Source organism: Macrotis lagotis, chromosome 8 (genome assembly GCF_037893015.1).
Source record: "Macrotis lagotis isolate mMagLag1 chromosome 8, bilby.v1.9.chrom.fasta, whole genome shotgun sequence".
Taxonomy (NCBI): Eukaryota; Metazoa; Chordata; class Mammalia; order Peramelemorphia; family Peramelidae; genus Macrotis; species Macrotis lagotis.
The window spans coordinates 89789982-89809843 of NC_133665.1; positions in this window are offsets into that span (position 1 = coordinate 89789982).

Here is a 19862-nt window from a genome sequence, read left to right on the forward strand (position 1 = left end):
GGAATTTTTTTTTCCTCCCTTTGCTGTGGGTTTGGACTATGGGAATGGCATGGTTGTGCTGTCAATCCATCAGCAATGAACAGTTCAGAATGGAAGCATGCTATATACTCACACTTTGAAGTAGACACAGAAGCAAAAGACCTGGTGCTTTCCCCCAAAGATGAGACAATCCAAAGAATGAGGTATGGATTGTAGTTGTTGAAGGGTGCAGAGAAGAGGGAGACCACTGTAGACTGGAGTAGTCAGGGAAAGCTTGCTTTTTGGAGGAGATGGGAAGGTGGGTGAGACTTTGGAAGGTAGATAGGGTTTGGATAAACAATCCGAATGTAGGCGAGTTGAACAACAGGAATGAATAATGATCATGGTAACTTTGAGTAATGATGATGATAATTAATGTGAACAATGATTATGATAGGTTATCACGATTATGATAATATCATGATTATGACAACTTACCTACTACCATTAGAATTGGCAAGAAATTTATAGACTATTTCACTAGATTTTGTTGGAGTGAAGCAATGATTTATGGCAGACATGAGTAAGAGTTATTCATGAAACAGATAAATTAAGAAAATGATATAATTCAAAGGGCTATGGACCTGGTATCATGTGGGAAAGACCCATGAAAGAACATGAAATGTAATTATTATATGGCCACACACTAGTCACTTGGAGGTTTCCTCATCTATAAAATAGGGATTATCAAACTTGTTGACCTACTTCATGGAGTTGTTGTGAGCATCAAATGAAATAAATTATGTACAGTGCTTTGAAAAACTTTAAATAATTAAATAAATGAGTGCTAGTTATTATATATGAAATAGGAAAATTGGGCTCAGACAGTCTTTAAGGTTCTTTCCAGTTCTAAAACCTGCACAACTGCAGTATACTCTTTGTGTTTTTGTTTTTTAGGTTTTTTTTCGCAAGGCAAATGGGGTTAAATGGCTTGCCCAAGGTCACACAGTTAGGTAATTATCAAGTGTCTGAGACCAGATTTAAACCCAGGTCCTCCTGACTCCAGGGCCGGTGCTTTATCCACTGTGCCACCTAGCTGCCCCAACTGCAATATACTCTTGACCCCTTTTTGATTGAGAAAACTTCCAAATGTACCATTTTTTAAATAAAGAATACTTTATTTTCCCCCAATTACATGCTAAAATGATTTTTTTAAAACTTTCTGGTAAGTTTTGAGTTTCATATTATGCTCCTTTCTCCTCCTCTCCCTCCTTGACTAAGATGGAGATAAATAAATAAGATAGCACCAGAGATTGATGGAATAAATTCAAAACTAAATGGGAAGAGGAGTTAGGTTATCCTATATCTTTTTTATTAGGTTATCCTTCAGCTTAATAAGTGTACAGCATGGTCATTCTCATTGCTTTGATATCCTAAATGCCTAGATCTTAGAATTGTGGATGTAAAAGTAGAAAGGCCCTTGGTAGTGTAGTCCTACACCTCCTTTCACATCTAAATTAACTGGTCTAGTGTGAGGAGTCTTATTCAAGGTCAGTCTAGTTGTGAGAGGCAGGTACTGGATTTAGTCCCAGTTCTCAAATAAATTTCAGGAAAATTGAAGGAGATGGCTATTCTATCTCACCACTTCTGAACCCATCAACTGGTAACATTGTATTCCCATAGAACTCCATGTTTCCCCCACATTTTTTCTTTCTTTTTTTTTTTTTTGGTTTTCTCTTTCTTTTAACTTGAATTTCATTTCCATTAAACAAAAAAAGAATGTGATGGTATATATTATGAGTGTATTTAAAAAATTCCCATAATTTAGTCATTCTTTCATACATACATTCATCCCCAGAGACTCTTCTGTTAGATCCTTTTTCATGGAGGGTTTTGTCAAACCCTGCCTGAAGTCAAAAGACCTAAGACTGAATCCTGAATCTATCATTTCCTGGTTAATAAAAATTTGACAAACTATTTAACAGTAACAACTAAGTATATAGCAACTATTCAACAAATTATTTCATTTGAGTTTTGACTGGAGGCACTGTGAGGTTAAAGATCAAAAAGCTTAGTGTTTCTAATAAAGGACTCATTTCTAAAATATATGGAGAACTGAGTTAAATTTATAAGAATACAAGTCATTCCTTAATTAATAAATGATCAAAGGACATGGATAGTTTTCAGATGAAGAAACTAAAACTATCTACAGTCATATAAAAATGTATAAGTCATTATTGATAAAAGAAATAAAAATTAAAACAGCTCTTAGGTACCACTCCATACCTTTCAGATTGGCTAAAATGACAAAAAAAGGAAAATGATCAATGTTGCACTGGATGTGGAAAAACTGGGACACTAATGCATTATTGGTAGAGCCATCAACTGATTCAATCATTTTGCAAAGCAATTTGGAACTATGCTCAAAGGGCAATAAAACTGTGCAATGTAGGTATACATGTGCAATTATATAAAACACTAATATACCACTTTTATCATACCTTTGTTATATTCAAAAACCTTTAGTATCCTAATAATCTCCAAATAAAATATAAACTTCTTAAACTGTCATTGAAGGCCCTCAGCAATCTAACTCCAAACTACCTTTTTAGTTCCTTTTTACATACTTTCTGTTACCAAAAAAAATTAAATTATAAAACATGAGTAATATCAATCATACCTGGCCTGGATTAGTTTCTTCAACAGCTTTATATATTTAGGTTCTTTCCCTTCTTTAATACTACTTTAATACTCAAATATCTACTATGTGGAAGACACACAATGCACTATAATTCTATTTAGCAGTCACTATGTTTAAGGGATTTTTTGAAGACTATGGCAGATTGAGAGATATTATTATATAGTAGGGGGGAAAAAGCATTGTTTTTTAAGTCAACTCTATACCTGGATTCAACTCTCACTTTTTAGACCTTCTACCTAAATGACTATGGACAAGTCATTTAAGTTCTCTGAACTTCCTTATATAATATCTATAACTATATAATGGAATTTTTGTTGTGGTTTTGTGTTTTGGTTTTGATCTATAATTTCATTGGTGGAGGAGACCCTGAGAAGGGTCAGATAGAGGTCAGATAAACTTTACATGTTAGAAGTGGGACATGAACCCAGGTATTTCTGTCTTGAAAGCCAACTATCCTTTTGCTATACCATATAGCCTTCTGGAATTCCCTATGTCTGTAATCCCAAATTCTAATCCCAATATCAAAATCAAATTCATTCAAAGGCTACAGAAACATGAACTACTTTCATATTGTTGCTACTGTTTTGAGGAAGGAGATCTGTAAAATGTAAAGCATCATATAAATATGAATTCTTATTATGGCTATTATTATTATTAAGGGTAGGGATTTTCTTTTGCCTCTTTTTGTGTTCCCTAGTCCTTAGGACACTATCTGGTACATAGTGGGTGCTTAGTAAAGATTTTAATATAATTATAATTATTGAAAATTATGAATTCTGAGGGGCAAAGAGGAAGAAGAGACTTTTGGTCTATCCAGACTTCTTTTATTTCTGTGTTTTATTTTGTATTATAGTTTCTGATCACAATCCAACTGTGATTCTTGAGATATTTTTGCTATAGACTTCATACATTGCTACAACTGTCCAGGTTCTAGAGTTTATTATGTAAACTGAGCTTCATGGTAAATAACTTTTCATGCTCTTCTTGCAGGTTTAATGCATTCTATTCCTTTTGGTTTGTACTCAAATCAATCAATGTGTATTTAAAGCAAAAACAAGCAAAACCAAAACAAAGACAATTCCTGGCCTCTAGGAATATAGTAATCGAATGAGGGAAGAGGACATTGTGAGTAAAATTATTAATTACTGAATTGTAAGAAAATTATTAATCATTTCATTGCTTAATTATAGCCTTGCATGACAATTAACCAGACTTGTACTATTTAGAGACTAGATCAGTTTAATGCTTAACTAAGGACCCAGGTCATGTCAAACCAAAAAACTTCAGAGGATTCAAAGATTGATACTTGGAAGTTTCAGCTAATTTCTAGTTTCCTGAAAAGTACATTTTAATTTATCTATGTGAAATTCAATTAATCTTTATGTTTTGTTTGGAAACTTTTTGTGTATCAATCAAATAAATAACAATTTCTTTGCTTCTTTGTTTGAAACTTAACTAATGTATAATTCTTAGAAGTTCTGGGCAGGGGCATGCCTGGGAGAAGCACAGAGCAAGTCATGTATTTTGGCTCTCCCCTCTTCTAGATACTTTTATAAACGTCTTCCTACATTTCTTCAGTTTTGAGTCAATAGCATATAAAAAGGGAGTTTAAAAGATGAGGAAGGAAGAGAGTGGAAGAGATACCTACTTCAGGAGTAGGGAGGATAGTGGCAAAATACAGAAAGTTAGGATTCATTAAATGGGTAACATAAAGATACAGCATCCCAACTGCTTTCTGTAATACACATCCAAAGATTGAACTGTTTTCCACAAATTCTTTCAGGGGTATCTCCTATTCTTTCAGAAGTTGGAATTTACATCATAACCAAATAAGTCATTATCTGAAGTCTAGGAACTTTTATTTCTTAACATGTTTGGTTAAATTTGAAATATAATGTGCTTTATTTTATGTATTTAGAGACAGTATTTTTGAGGAGTCCATAGATTTCACCAGACATCCAAGACACACATTCATCCAAAAGAAGTGGGATGTGAATCCAGGTATTTCTGACTGGAAAACTGACTATCCTTTTGCTTCACCATATGGCCCTTCTTATAGAAAGATATAAAATAAAAAAGGGTTTCTCAGGGAAGAAATATCATTGTATTTGGCAATTCCCAAATATTTGGCTGAGGGAATCTGTTTCTAATTTGCACATCTATCTTTCAGAGGTTTGGAGTGGACGCTTTCACTCTCCGAATTGTTCTGAGTGCCAACTTGGCCAGGGTCAGTGTGATATAAATCAAGAGAGACGACCTAAGGAAAATTAAATGGAAACATGCTTATGTTTTCCTTCTCCCAATCAGATAGCTGCTGTCCCTCTGGATGGCAAGTAATGGACTCAAATGAATTTTGTCAGAATTGGCAATTGAAAGACATTGCTTTATCCAACAGGATTGTTTAAACTTCACATAACAACAGTTAGGCTTGTACTAGGGAGCAGTGCTTGGTCTGGAACCCTGGCATCTCTTGAACTTCTATTTGAACAGCAGTGAAAAATCCTTATATCCCTTACTTTATGCCTTCACTATGCTTATTGACAGTTTTATTTACTTATGTAGCAAGCATTTATTAACTATGGCACCTAACACATACAAGACTCTATTCATATCAATTATAATTTTTATATGCACATAGGCAGCTCAGTATTTTAAGAAGAAGTTCTTAATCTAAGGTCTGTGAAATTTTTAAAAAAATATAGTTTGAAAATTGTGTTTCAATATAACTGGGTTACTTTGCAATCCTATGTATTTTAATTTATGCATTTAAAAACATTATTCTAAAAAGATGCCTATAGGCTTCATTAGACCACCAGAATGGTCCAGAACAAAAGGTTAAGGACCTCTTATTTAAAGGTACCTTTGGGTAGATCTTTTCTGTAAACCTGATGACATTATGTCTTCCCTATTTGCTTTTATAGCAATTCATGATCTTCTGATGAAGTTATCATATTTCAGCATGTATTATAATTGTTTCTGTGTTGATCTAGTTACCCTATTTAGATCAGAAGTATCAAATATGTTGCCTGAAGCAGTGCAGCAAAATTCCCCAGTGCAACCCAAATCAGATTACAATGTAATTAGAAAATGTTTAACAAAATAAATAAAAATACTCATCAATTGGGAATGACTGAACAAGTTCTGGTAAATGATCGTGACGGAATACTACTGTTTTATAAGAAAGGGTGTTTGTTGATCTTAGAAAAACCATGGATAAACTTAAATGAAAAAATGAAGAGTGAAATGGGTAGAACCAAACACACATGAACACACACATCTATATTTGTGTCCAATGATAGCCATTTCTAGGGTAGAGAAGAGGAAGAAAAAAGGAAAAAAAAGAAAATTATAAGATAAATTTATTATATATTTAAAAGAAATAACTTGCATAGCATAGATATGAAGTTTCATAGGCAATCATTTGTAAAAATTATTACTGTGTTGTGAAAATAGCTATTTATCCTATAGATTAAAAATAAAATACAATAATGCAATTCAACATAGTTGTGGTTTTCCAAATCAATTTTTGACCCATTTTTATTTGACACCACTAATTCAAATTATAATGTTCTTGAAGGTAGGAGGTATGCCATTCATTTTTGCCTCTTTCCTAATGGCCATCACAGGACACTGTGCAGTCAATACCAATGAAAAGAGTAGAATAAAGAATTCTTGCTTAGTGTAACAATTGATTATCTATTTGTTTGAATGTTTGTACATTGGATTTTCTTAGACTAGTGGTTCCTCTGTATTTGTTCTTTTTCTCCTTCATAAGAAAAGAAAAATCTTTCCGACTAAGAGTTGACAGATTCCTAAATATGGAGGAACTATAAATTCAATTCAATGAACCTTTCTCAAATTCCTACACTGTGAAAAATACTGGAGTCAGTGCTAGTCATATGAAAGCAAAAATATAATATAGTTAAGCAGCTTTCCATCCAAAAGTGTGTTTGCGTATGTGTTTGTGTGTGTGTGTGTGTGTGTGTGTGTGTGTGTGTGTGTGTATGATATGCCCAAATAAGTGTAACACAAAATAGATTGAGATGGGAAAAATCCAGAGAGATCCAGATAAAATTATCTAGCAGAATGTTAGGAGAAAGGAATCAGGTTCAACTCAGAGAATGAAGAAAAGCATGACAGAGGTGGTGAAACCTAAAGAATGATTTTAACAGGTGGAAAGAAGGTTTCGTTGTGCTCCAGATATCAGACAAAACCTTAGTAAATGTGTGGAGATGGGAGAATGCAGGATGAAATTGAGAAAGTGTGGCTAGAACATCAGGTATATGAAAGTTAACCATGCAAAATAAGGTAAGAAACTTAGTTTGCATTTTAATAGCGAAAAGTCTTGAATGTCAGATTAAGGGATTGGTATTTTATCTTGTTTCCAATGGGGAGTTGTTGGAAGTTTCTGAACATGAAAGGGGGATGATGGAAATTGTTCATTAGGGTGTGAAGTATGACTAAGAAGGGGACAGCAAATCAGATATGAATCTCAATATAAGGAAAAATGTTCTAACAACGAATGCCTCTTAATTGTGGGTAAGGCTTCTAAGTCTCCCAAAGTTTAGAAGTCTTCCATAAAAGGACAGATACAATTTCTCAGGGATATTGTGGAGGGGAGAGTTTCATTCACATTCAGATATAGGTTGAACTGGATCTCCTCTAAGGTCCCTTCTACTCTGATATCCTGAAACTTAGGTTTTGAAACTTTAAACTTTTTAAGTGTTTACAGAAATCCAGAAAGAGGAGATAAAATCCTGTAGAACCAATTTCCTAGATCTGAACATTATGCCTCTCTCTCAAAAGGCAGCATCTATTATTAACTTAGGAAACTGGCCCATTTTTATTGTCTCATTAGTATACTCTGGTAGCACAGGTAGCACAGGGATGAAGTTTGCCTTGCAGACTGATGCCCAAGATATTGAAATTCCATCTCACTTAAAGATTTGAGGAATCAGGAGGAAACTTGACTAGCTCTATACCACAAAGAACAGGATGTTTGAAGCCACATCTGGAAGCTCCCCAGAATGTGTCAGAGATAATGAGGATCTAATGTTGAGGAGGAGGAATTGAGGGATTCCAAGATAAATTAATGTGTGTTTATTATTCTTTTCCCGTTCTCTGTACATCCATGGCACCATTGTTGTGCTCACTAGGATCTTCTCTCATTCTGGGACTTTGCCACTGCTTCTGCCTATACACATAACATTTTCCAAACAAACTATTACTTGGCCATGTGCATACTGCTAGAGAATGATCATTTGCAGGGAAGATTGTAAATGCGATTACTCTTTCAGGAATGGAGTTGGATTAGATGCACTATCAAAGTCCTTTCCAACTCAAAGATCTTGTTATGACTAGCAAGCCTTACAGAGTAGAGCTGGGTTATCTGCTATATAGCACAGGTGTTTCTTTTTTAGGAATTTAGGAAAGGGAGAGGCCAATGACATTGGAACAGGTAGGGTAGAATTAAGTCACAACTAAAAGAATGAGGGAGGATATGCAAAATTTTGGAAGGAAAGGGAAGGGAGGCAAAAGAAGAGGAAGGGAGGGAGGGAGGGGAAAGGATTCTAGGTGAAATGGCAAGAATAAAAAAGGCACAAATAGAAATGCATATATGTTGGGTGCATGGAATGGTGTGCCTGTTCTAACTAGAATAGAATTTCAGTTTCAGAAATAACGGGAGATAAAGTTAGTTTGATAAAGAGATAATAGATTATTGAGGACTTTGAATGCCTTACTGAGAAATCTGAATTAGATTCCACTGGGATTAAGGAACCATTGTGAATTCTGGAATACGATCTCCTATTCTGATTTTTAAATTTTTTTCTCTTCAAGTAGTAAATGTTTATTTCAGACAGTAATGACTTCTTTCATTAGATTTCACATATCCCTTTATTCTGAATTTCTCAAATGCATTTCTATGTATTATGTTCAATTCAATTCAATTCAATACCTACTATGTATCAGAAACAAAATTTGGGTGAGGGTGGGGGGGGAGTCAACATGTTCAGAGACAAATACATAGTAATTACAGGAATTGTGGATGAGTGTTAATTAGTAAAGGAATCAAGAAAGGTTGTTAACAGAGCTGAGCCTAGAAGGGTACTAGGCTACATGAGAGGAGAGAGCAGCACTTATCTAAACTTTGAATCTCATCTGTGGCTAGCAGGGTGCTCTGCCCATAGTAGGAAGTTAATAAATGTTTGTTTTCATTGTCAATTTTTGGATGATACTATGAGGGCTTTTTTTTTAAGCTGTCAGAATTCTCTAGTGAAATATGTTGACTGAAATCACTAATTGTCTAAAGAAGTATATTACTAATGAGGTAAATATGCTGGGAGGATTCTTTGGAGAGTAAACAGAAAGGTCTATAAGCTGGTTGTGTTGGTTAATAAGCCTTGGGTGACTTTCCAGGAGCAGTATTCACACTGCTAAGTGATGATTTGTTTGGAAAAATTCTGTGGGTTTGGGAAGAAGCAGTGCCAATGCCTTAGTGAAGAGATCTTAGCAAATATAAAGATGCCAAGGATGTATAGATAAGGGAAATCCAACAAGAAAAAAGTTGCATTAATTTATCTTGGAACAATAACACCAGAACTTCCCTCAGTTCCTCTCTTTCAATCTTAGATCCACATTATCTTTGGTATATTATAAGGAACTTCCAAATATAGCTAATAGCTTGTAACGTATTTACCTCTATGTGATGCAGAATGTTAGTAAAGACCCCTCTGACTATTTAGACTTTGGGTAGGATGAAGTATAAATATAATTAGTGTCTCAGTCACCAGTTTTCATCACTGACTGCTGAGTCGGTTTCACTGATGAGAAGACACAATGGAATGGTTTATTTCCCTTAATAATATAGACTGATGAGGTATGTTTCATAAGGAAATAGGGGAAAAGAAATAATGAAATCTTGTGGATAGAACATTGGATTTAGAGCCAGAAAAACTTCATATATGACCTCTGACACATTATGTGACCATGGGTAAGACAACTCAAATCTCAGTTTCCTCATCCATAAAATGAGAATAATAAAACTGATTTATAGGATAATTGTGAGATTTAAATGTATGTAGGTATACAAATGTCAATTGTGATGATTCTTATCTTTCTAGGGATTTAGATAGGGACAATACTCTCAGGACCACTGATCTCAACTCCAAACCTCAGTCAGAGTATTCAGATTCACAGGAATGAATCCTAATTGAGCTATAAGATAATGAGACTGCAGCATGTAGTCCCTATCAGAGGGGAGTCCTAGATTCAGAAGAGCTTTAGTAATATGAACCAAGTCAGAAAACTGGTGAGTGGGACATGCTGTATTTCCCCATGCGTAAGGTGCACCTTAAATTTGGGGCCTGAAATTTGAAAAAAAATGTATTAAATAAAGTTATTGAACTCAAGTTTTATTCATAAAATTCATACAACTCATCACCATTAAAATTCCCTTCCATTAGCTCATCCTCATTTGTGTTTGATGATGATTCATTGTCCTAGGAGAGACTATGACTGATCTTCTGCCTGTGCTCTGATCTGGGATTGACCACCAGCTCTCCCTGGGCAAGCCTGGTGCATGGACACATGCTAAGTCCATTCCATTTCATGAACCAGAAGTACTTAGTTGTGTCCTCCTTGGAAATCAGTCACTTCTTTTTCATCAGCAATTCTTCTGGCCTCCTGGTGAACCATCTTTGTGGACACAGTAATTCTACTTGCTCTTTTGCTCATCAATCCATCTCTTCAATCCCCTCTCGAATTTAGGCTATTTTGCTGACCTGCCTCTCATGGCCTTCTTCTGCTGGGACATTTTCATCAGGGTTTCTTCTTTCCATAGCCAGACTTGGATTGTTTTCTCAATTGAAGGAGGACCAAACTGAAGTTCAGCAGCATGATTTCCATTTGCTTTTGCAAATTGGATCACTTTGAACTTGAATTCAGCACTGTATGAAAAGCTTTTCTGAGCCTTTTTTTTGTGCAGAACATGGCAAAATGTAACCTAATATACCACTAAAATGAGAAACAATGAGTACAAAGACAAGTAGGTAAAATGTGGGAAATGCAAGTGAAAAAAATCTTCAACTACTGTATAAGACACTCCTAGTTTTTATACCTCAAATTTTTCAAAAAGGGTTGTGTCTTACATGTGGAGAAATACAGCAGATTTGCATTTTGCAGAGATAAGAACTTGTGAAGAGGAGATTTTGCTTATTACTTTTGGTACCAACTATCTCCTGAGCAAATGGTTACTACCTCTTTCTTTCTTTCTTTCTTTCTTTCTTTCTTTCTTTCTTTCTTTCTTTCTTTCTTTCTTTCTTTCTTTCTTTCTTCCTTCCTTCCTTCCTTCCTTCCTTCTTTCCTTCCTCCCTTTCTTTCTTTCTTTCTTTCTTTTTTCTTTCTTTTCTTTTCTTTTCTTTTCTTTTTTTGTTTTTGCAATATAATGGGGTTGACTTGCCCAAGATCACACAGCTAAGTAAGCATTAAGAATTTAAGGCCTGAATTTAACTCAGGTCCTCTGAGTATGACCTGGGGGGTGGGATGGTGTGGGGAGTCACTTAACTTTTGTGTAGAGTGCCTATAGCAGCACTACCCAAATACTTACTCTCAAAAAGCTGTTCTTTTCAAGGGATATTGAGTTACAATGGTGACAGGAGAAAGTTTAGGGAATACATATCTGAAAAAGTTGAGCCTAATTCCAATGGGATTTTATTTTATTGATTCTTGGCATTTTCTGTCTTTCTGCTCCTTTAATTTATAAAACAGCTCATGGAATAATATGTCTCTGCCAAATATTTCTTTTGACATATTTTTTCTTCCATTTTCTCTGTCTGATAAGGTAATCTTCCAAATGCCTTCTTGATTCTGATATTTGAATCTCAAGGCCCTAATATGGGCACAATCTCTTTTTGGGGGGGCCTATGGGTTTAAGTGACTTGCCCAAGGTCATACAGCTAAATAAGTATTGAGTATCTGAGAGCAGATTTGAACTCAGGTACTCCTGACTCCAGGACTGGTGCTCTATCCATTGTGCCACCTAGCTGTCCCACAATATCTCTTTTAAAATTATCAAATTAGATAGAGCACTGGCTCTGGAGTCAGAAATATCTGAGTTCAAATCCAGTCTCTGACACATAGTAATTACCTAGCTGTGTGACTTTGGGCATGTCACTTAACCCCATTGCATTGCAACCCTGTCCCTCCCCCCAAATAAAACTAAAGTTATCAATCTTGCTATCTAACTTAATGTTAATGCTATAGACCTGAAAGTTAAAAAAAAATTCAAATAATTTCTCTGCTACCGTCTCATAACCAACATCCCAGGTGAGAAGACCTTAGACTTTTTCTAGCTCAATCTTGAGTCTTTGTAAATAAAATGATTTGTAAAGTCATTTTGCTATCTGACCATTGCCTCCTATCCCATATTCCACTTGTTTTCAGCCTTGATATCCAATCTTCATGGAGAAGAGAAGTAGTGCCCTTCACTCAGTGATGGACATTCTCATAAACTGTCATACCTTTCACATCCTAGTGACTCGGAATGGCAGGCTAATGTAATAATCCGGATATGAAATGTTAAGGATCTGCACTAGAGTGTTGGTGGTGTCAGAAGAGAGAAGAGGAAAAATTTGAGAGATGTTGTCAACATGAAATTGGATGAGAGGGTGAGATAGGGAGGAATCAAGGATGGCACCTAGGTTGCAAGTCTTGGGGAATGGGAGGATGGTTTTTTCCCTTGACAGTAATAGTGAAGGTAGAAAGAGGATAAAGTTTAATGGGAAAGATAATATGTACAGTTTTGGACATGCTGTGTTTAAGATAGCTATTGAATTTCCAGTTCAAAATGTTTGTGAAACAGTAGAAGATGCAAGATTGGTGACACCAGAGGGACTGGGGCAACAAAAAATTAGTTTGAGAATAATGAACATAAAGACAGTAATTTAAGGAACTGATAAGATCACCAAGTGAAGGGATATTTTTGTAATTCTGGAAGAGGATCAATGACATCACAAGGGTGATGTTTTGACTTGTCAATTGAATATAAGTAATTCAGAGCTGTACAAAGTGATAAGCTTCACATTCTCCTCTAGAGTCATTGAAGACCAATGACAGGTCAAAGGTGGAGATTACTGGCTATCACCCTGGATTCAGGGAGTGATTTTGGGCTTTCTTTATTATGGTCTTTCCTAGGTCTCATTTTGTCTGAGTTCACTTTCATTCAATGATTAAGGGCTAGTTGAGATTTAATACAAAAGATGACCCAATTTATCATTATAAAGATATCAATCTGAGTGGGGGAATATCCTCAAAGTTTCTGACTCTAAGAGGAAACAATATCTATTTACACTCATATTTGCCATTAGACATCCCATGGCTGGAGCAAACTGGGAGGCTGACAATTTCACACAGCTCTGCCTCACTTATATCCAATTACCCAAGTTTAACAGTATAGAGGGAAAGGAGAAGAGGGTCCAGTACATGGCCTTGCAAGACAGTGTATGACACCAAGAAAATATGATAAAGAAAAAAGGGCAGCTATGTGTCACAGTAGAAAGAACATCTCTGCCTCAGACACTAGTTGTGTGATCCTGGGCAAGTTAAAAAAAAAGGCTAAATACTGTTCAAATACAAGTTATGTAGTATGGACAAGTTATTTTTCCTCCTTTTACCTTAATTTCCTCATCTGTAAAATGAGGGAGTTGAACTGGGTCACTAAATTCCCTCCCTGAAGCAAACAGGGTGAAGTGATTTGTCCAAGGTCATACAGTTAAATGTCTGAGGCTGAATTTGGACTCTGTAAGGGAAGGCTTTCTGGCTCCAGGTCCAGCATTCTATCCATTCCTGTGTCACCTAGATGTAAAATTATAAAAGTTAATATTAATTATAAAACATAAATAAAGCTATGTCAATTTAATAAGAACATTCACGTCACCAGATTCTATGACTTTCATATTAACAACCAGTAAATTGCCAGTAAAATAGAAGCAATTTCATTTTGTTGTTTGTTGTATGCCATATCTTCCAATAGTATTTTGGATGTAAATATTCATGATTATATAGAAAAAGCTTATAAGGAGTCCACAAGACTTTTGTTCTGTTTCTCAAATTTAAACTGTTTTCCAAAATATTTTTTTCCCAATATCCCTCTATTCCTACAAACTCCTCCATAACCTTTTCAGCATTAAAGGACCTGATTGTTGATTGCCTCTTCAGGACCACTATTTTTTGAAAGACTAAGCCTGCTTCACTGCACACACACACCTCTTTGACAATCTTCCTAACCACTGGGTTTATACTTTCTTTTCCCTTCCCTCCCTAGTTTAGGAATCTAGAATTTTGCCATTGTTTATGAATGGGGTGTGCCAATCTACTCATCTCTGAATATTTCTCAATCAAAGTTCCCTTCCTTGAACACCACTCCCTATGAATATCTTCTCCATTAGAATGTGAGCTCCTTGAGGGCAAGGGATGTCATCAATTTTAATTTGTATTTTTAGCCCTTAAAACAGTGCTGGCCAATTGTAAGCATACACATTTAAAAAGTGCTTTTTAATTTATTCATTCATCCTCTCCTGTGCCTATATTTGGATTATAGTCACTACTATAAAAACATATTTTGACTTAATTTGGAGTACTTCATAAAAATTTCTTTTGATCCTCAAATTCCTTTTTAAATAATTTTGACTCATAAGATAGCACTTTTCTTCATATTTCTTTTTTTATGTCTCAATGAGCTTTGCAAGCCAAGATAACCAAGATGTTCATGCATGATGATGATGATGATGATGATGTCTTTTGCTGCTTTTTGGGCTCAACATGAATTCAATTTCAGGTATTCTTCTCTTTGTCTCTTCAAGGAAAACCTATGATCTCCTCTTATTTAGCTGAAATTTTTCTTTTTGCCCAGAGAGTTTAAAAATAAAGATTTACAATGGCCTATGAAGATGGCAGTTTACATTTTACAATGTATACATTTCTAGATATTAAAGAAAAAAAAGAAAAGTTGTACACAAATAGGTTGGGGGAGAACTAGCTTGGAGATAGTTCACATGAAAAAAAGAATGAGAAGTGGGTAGGGGTTTCATTGATTATATTTTTTATATGAAGCAATTATGGGAAGCACATGTCAAAAGAAAATGCCAAATCTTAGATTTTATTAGCAGAAACATCATGCCCAGAGGGACATGACTAAGGTGACATTGAAACTCAAGTTTTCTACTCCTTAGACAAACGCTCTTTCTTTTATATAATCTTAATTCCTGTCAAAGGAAGAACTCATTCATTCTAGAGCACCCCCCCATATATATATATATATATATATATATATATATATATATATATATACATATATATATATATGTGTGTGTGTGTGTGTGTGTGTGCTTATACACGTATAAATATATACATATATATATATATACATATATACACATATATATTCAAAAAACATTATTCTGAGAAGAGGACTATAATTTTCTCTAGACAGCCTGCCAAAGGAGATAGAAAAAAAAAAAGATTGAGAACCCCGGGTCTAACAGAACAAGATTAAGATGAGCTATCTTAGAATACTTTTAAAGGCTACCGTTGGAATAAGTTTTGTTTTGTGTAGCCCCCCAGACAGCAGATCTAAGATCAGTGAGTATAAATTGTAAGAAAGGAGGTTTGGGTTGATTATAGTAGAGAACTTTCTAACAGGTAGATATACTTTGATGAGGGGGTGAATTTCTTTTCACTGTTTAAACTGAGCCTGTGTGAGCATCTCTAAATACTGTAGAAATGACTCTTGACTCAGTTTAATTTGAGTAGTGAATAAGAGGACTTCTAAGTTTATCTGTAGTTCTGAGATGCAATGATACTACAAGAGAATGTCCCTTTTCAAGTAGAATAAGAATGAAACAGTAGAAGAGAATATTGTAGATGGAAAGTAGTTGATTTGTAATTGAAAATGCAGGAATAAACTTTGAGCAGATGTTTTGAAGGAAATCACATAAAATTTTTGCATACTTAAAAACCTGATTTTTAGGTTTTCTGCAGACCCACAACAGCAAAGCAGAAAAAGTATTAACCAAGTTCTTCTCTTCTGATATTTTCTACTTATTGAAACCTGTTAAGTCACTTAACATTTTTGAGCTTGAGGTTAACTCCCTAGACCTCCTAAGTTAAAAATGAGTTGTGATTTGTCTGGGTACAGTTCACTCCTACATAGAATGAATAATAAAATGACTAAAATTTGCATCTCTTTGAAGTTTGCAAAATAGTTTACTCATCTCATTTGATCTTCAATAACAATCCTAATGAGGTAATAGGTATTATCATGCCCATTTTACAATTGAGGAAATTGAGGCTGAGAGAGGCCTTGACTTATCCAAGAGTCATATAACTTCTAAATGTCCAAGGCAGGATTTGAGCCTAGATCTTCAAGACTTTGTCCATAATACCAAGCTGTTTCCCAAGAAATCACATAGGCAGAGGAAACCTTTGACATATTGTCCTAAAAGCTAGGCCAAGCTCATCTACAATTTTTTTGAGGCCAAATTACTCTGGAGCACTAAACCAGAAATTTAAACAATTCCAAATGCTGACTAGTCACATGGAACATAAAACTGACATGAGGTGTGAGACACTGTCAGCTGAAAAAACTAACTGAAGTCAGAGAATCTCAGCGGGAAAAGACCTGAGGGACCATGTAGTCCAACCTCCTCATTTTGCACATGAAGAAATTGGGACCTAAATGGGGTGGGACTTGCCTAAGGTCACACAGCTGGTCATTTGAGCAAAACAAGAATCCTGGTTCCCCAGTATTGGTCCATCATCTAGCGGTCTTTCCATCCCTAAAAGCAAATGAAACTAGCCATGCATGACCCAATGTGCTGCCTGAGCCAAGATGAATATACTATATATACAAACTAAGGAAAGGCAGATGGGGGATCAACAAATCACTTAATAGCTATGTAAGGCATTTCTGGTCTGGATTCAGGACAGCAGGGACAAAGTGCTCTCCAATATCAAATATCTGAATTTTTTGCTAGTCGGATCCTGTCTTTGTTTTATTTATTTTTGGCTTTTTTCCCCCCCATCTTCATGTATTTTCATCCACTGTTCAAATCAACTCAGATGTTTCATGCAAGTGTATCTCATTCTTGGAATCATTAAGTGGGATTCACCAAATTTTAAAATAATTTAAATACATCCTGCTTTTAATTTAAACAGCATTTACTACATGTCTACTCCTAAGCAGTTCTATTATCAGGCATACTTTTCTTTCTGGGTGGATGGATTTTCTAGCAGTACATTCACTGCATTTGGTCTTTAGTTCCAACTCACTAGTCAAAATTCAAATTCTAAAGATTTACATTTAATGGAATGTGAAGGTAAAATTCTCTAATACCTTAACCAAGGTGCTGATGTTGCTTTCACGTGCTTTCCAAAGAACTCTGACAGTCAGGTTTATTCAATTCATGCATTTTTTAACTCTTTCACAAAGAAATGCAGCTAAGCTCCAGTTTCATCTGCTCATTCTCATTGAATGACGAAGTTCCAAGATTATTTTTCTGATATTGATATTCATGGATTCTGCTCTCTATTCACTTTTGGCAAGCCAGGTGTCTTCCATACTCAGAATAAAATCAGGGATAACTGATTGAAGCCAAAACACAGGGGAGAATAACCAAATCAAGGGAGAAAAAGATTTACACTCTATGTTGTCTAGAATTGTTTAGTATTCTAAATAATTGCTGAAGCATTATCAAAACTTATATGAAAACTTCCCCAATAGTTCCCTTTAGTAAATCTTTATTTAGTGAATTATAGGACACCAAGGAGGAATTATTATTTGACCTGGCATAAACAGACCTCAAACTGAGTCAGATCTCAGTAGATCTATGGGAGGCTCCTTTGAAAACAATTTCTCTTTTGCCTTGCTATAGTATTCTAGGGGTCTTTTTTTTTTTTTTTACTGTTTGTTTTTTTGAATGAGGGGGAGGCTGAAACAGATACAATCATGGATCTCTAGCAATTCATTCCCATTCCCCCCTCATTGCAAAAGTCCATAGCAAGGTCAAGAAGAAGTTCTTTGGGAAAGAAGTTAGAGGCATTCGATGCCCCTAAATTTTAATAGAGAATAGGAACTGTTTTTTCTTTTGTATTTCCACCACTTAGCACAATGTCTAGCTCATAGCAGGTGCTTAATAAATGATCATTGACATTAATGGTGCAAGATGCCAGAAGAGACTCTAGGGTAGATCTAGTCTGTGACAGACAAGTGAGATCTGGTCTAATTTTATGTATTGCAGAACCAAGAGACTGAACCAGAACTTTCCTTGATCTCCCAACTGGTTGTTTTTATTTTTGTTGTTTTTGTTTTTTACAGGCAAAGATGGGGGTCTAGAGACCTTTATTCCCCCATCACATCCAGGCACCCTATGTTCTGTATAGTCTTAATGATATACTCTTGGTCATAAACTGTCCTATGCAGTTTAAGGTAGTGACATAGTAGTGTAGAAAGGACAAGGGATTGAGATATGAGTATGTTTTCAGATTGTCTCTCTTCCACTTACTATGTGATATTAGGTGATTCAATTTACCTTTGGGGACCTGTTTCTTCCCCTATAAAACGAGGGAACTAAGCTATGTGTTCTCTAAAGTTCTTTTTATTTTAAATTGATGAAATTAAGACTATAGCATCTATAAACCAGGCAAAATGATCGCTGAGGTAGCTGCTGTTCTTAGTGAACAAAAAGCATGGTTAATCCACAAGCCCCTAGTTAAGTGCTACAATATAATCAGGTGCTTTGGTTATAGTCATTGATATTTCTCTTTGCCCACTATTATCTCACATTCCTGTCTAGACAAATTATATTCCTTGGCTTTCCAGAATCATCCCCTTGAGAACTCACCCATCGTCAATGAAATTCATAGATCACAGAGAAGTAGTTTCCTCATATTCAAATTTTGTTTCATCATAAATGAGTGCTTTATCCTCTGGTAATCACCTAGGAGTGAGTTTCTATTTCTCCACAATCTGCACAGTAATGAGCTCCCATTGTATTGGAAGGTCTATATGCTTGCAAATGACTATTGACTACCAGTAACCAAGGATCAGAAAAGACAATTAGCATTAATGTCAACTCCCTGGAAAGGAAAGGTGTTGATTATTATAACTGTTTAATAGGCAGTAGTCCTAAAGAACTCTAAACATTTCAGTTGGTGCTAGTAACCTTAGGTACAAAGAGGAGGGATGGGCAACAGACTTCATCTGTACAGATAGTTGTTGGAATTCTATTTCTGATAAAAACAGGACAACTGATAAATATCTAACATTTTATTCTTGAGAAGGTAGAGAAAAGAATTTTCAGTAATAGACCTGATTCTGATTAATACAAAACTAATGTCATATCATATCATATCAAATCATATCATATTATCATAATGTATTCTATCATATAGTATAAAGGGTGGACCATTGGCCAAAATAGAAATGATAATAACTTTGAAAGGAAGTGACTATCAATGAAGCTAAAAAGTAAACTAGATGTTGGTAAGTTATTAATCAATTTGAGAGAATTATAGGATTTTGACTGCTTAGCTAAAAGGCAGATGATGTCTGAAATGACATATTGTGTAATTTCATCATCAGAAACACCTTTGGATGTTTCCATGAATAAAAAGCAGTGTCCAATCAACAAAAATTGATCTCTGCTAGTGGTGGAAAAGATAAAATTATCATATTCCAATTTGAAAGTTGAATCTAACCCCCTGAGAGGGAAGCACTTTTGAGGTTTGTATGTATGGTGGGAGGTCTTCCTCCCCTCCCCTCCCCTTCTTTCCCTTCTCCTTTTTCTACCTCTTCCTCCTTCTTCCCCTTTACTGTTGCTCCCTTCTCCCTTCCCCTTCTCTCTTAATCTCCCCTTCTCTCATCTTCCCTCCTCTTTCTTGTCCCTTTCTCTCATTTCCCTTTCTTTCCCTCTGTTCCTTTACCCCTCTTTCCTACCTCTTCCCTTGTTCTTCCCCATTCTCTTTTCCTCTCCCTTTCTTTTTCCACTTTTCTTTCCTCTTCTCTCCTTATCTCCACCTTTCTCCATTTATCCCTCCTCTCTTTTTCCTCCCTTCCCTTTTGCTCTTACTCCTTCCTTCTTCTTTTTCTTTTCTTCTTTTCTTCTTCTTCTCCTTCTTCTCCTTCTTCTCCTCCTCCTTCTTCTTCTTC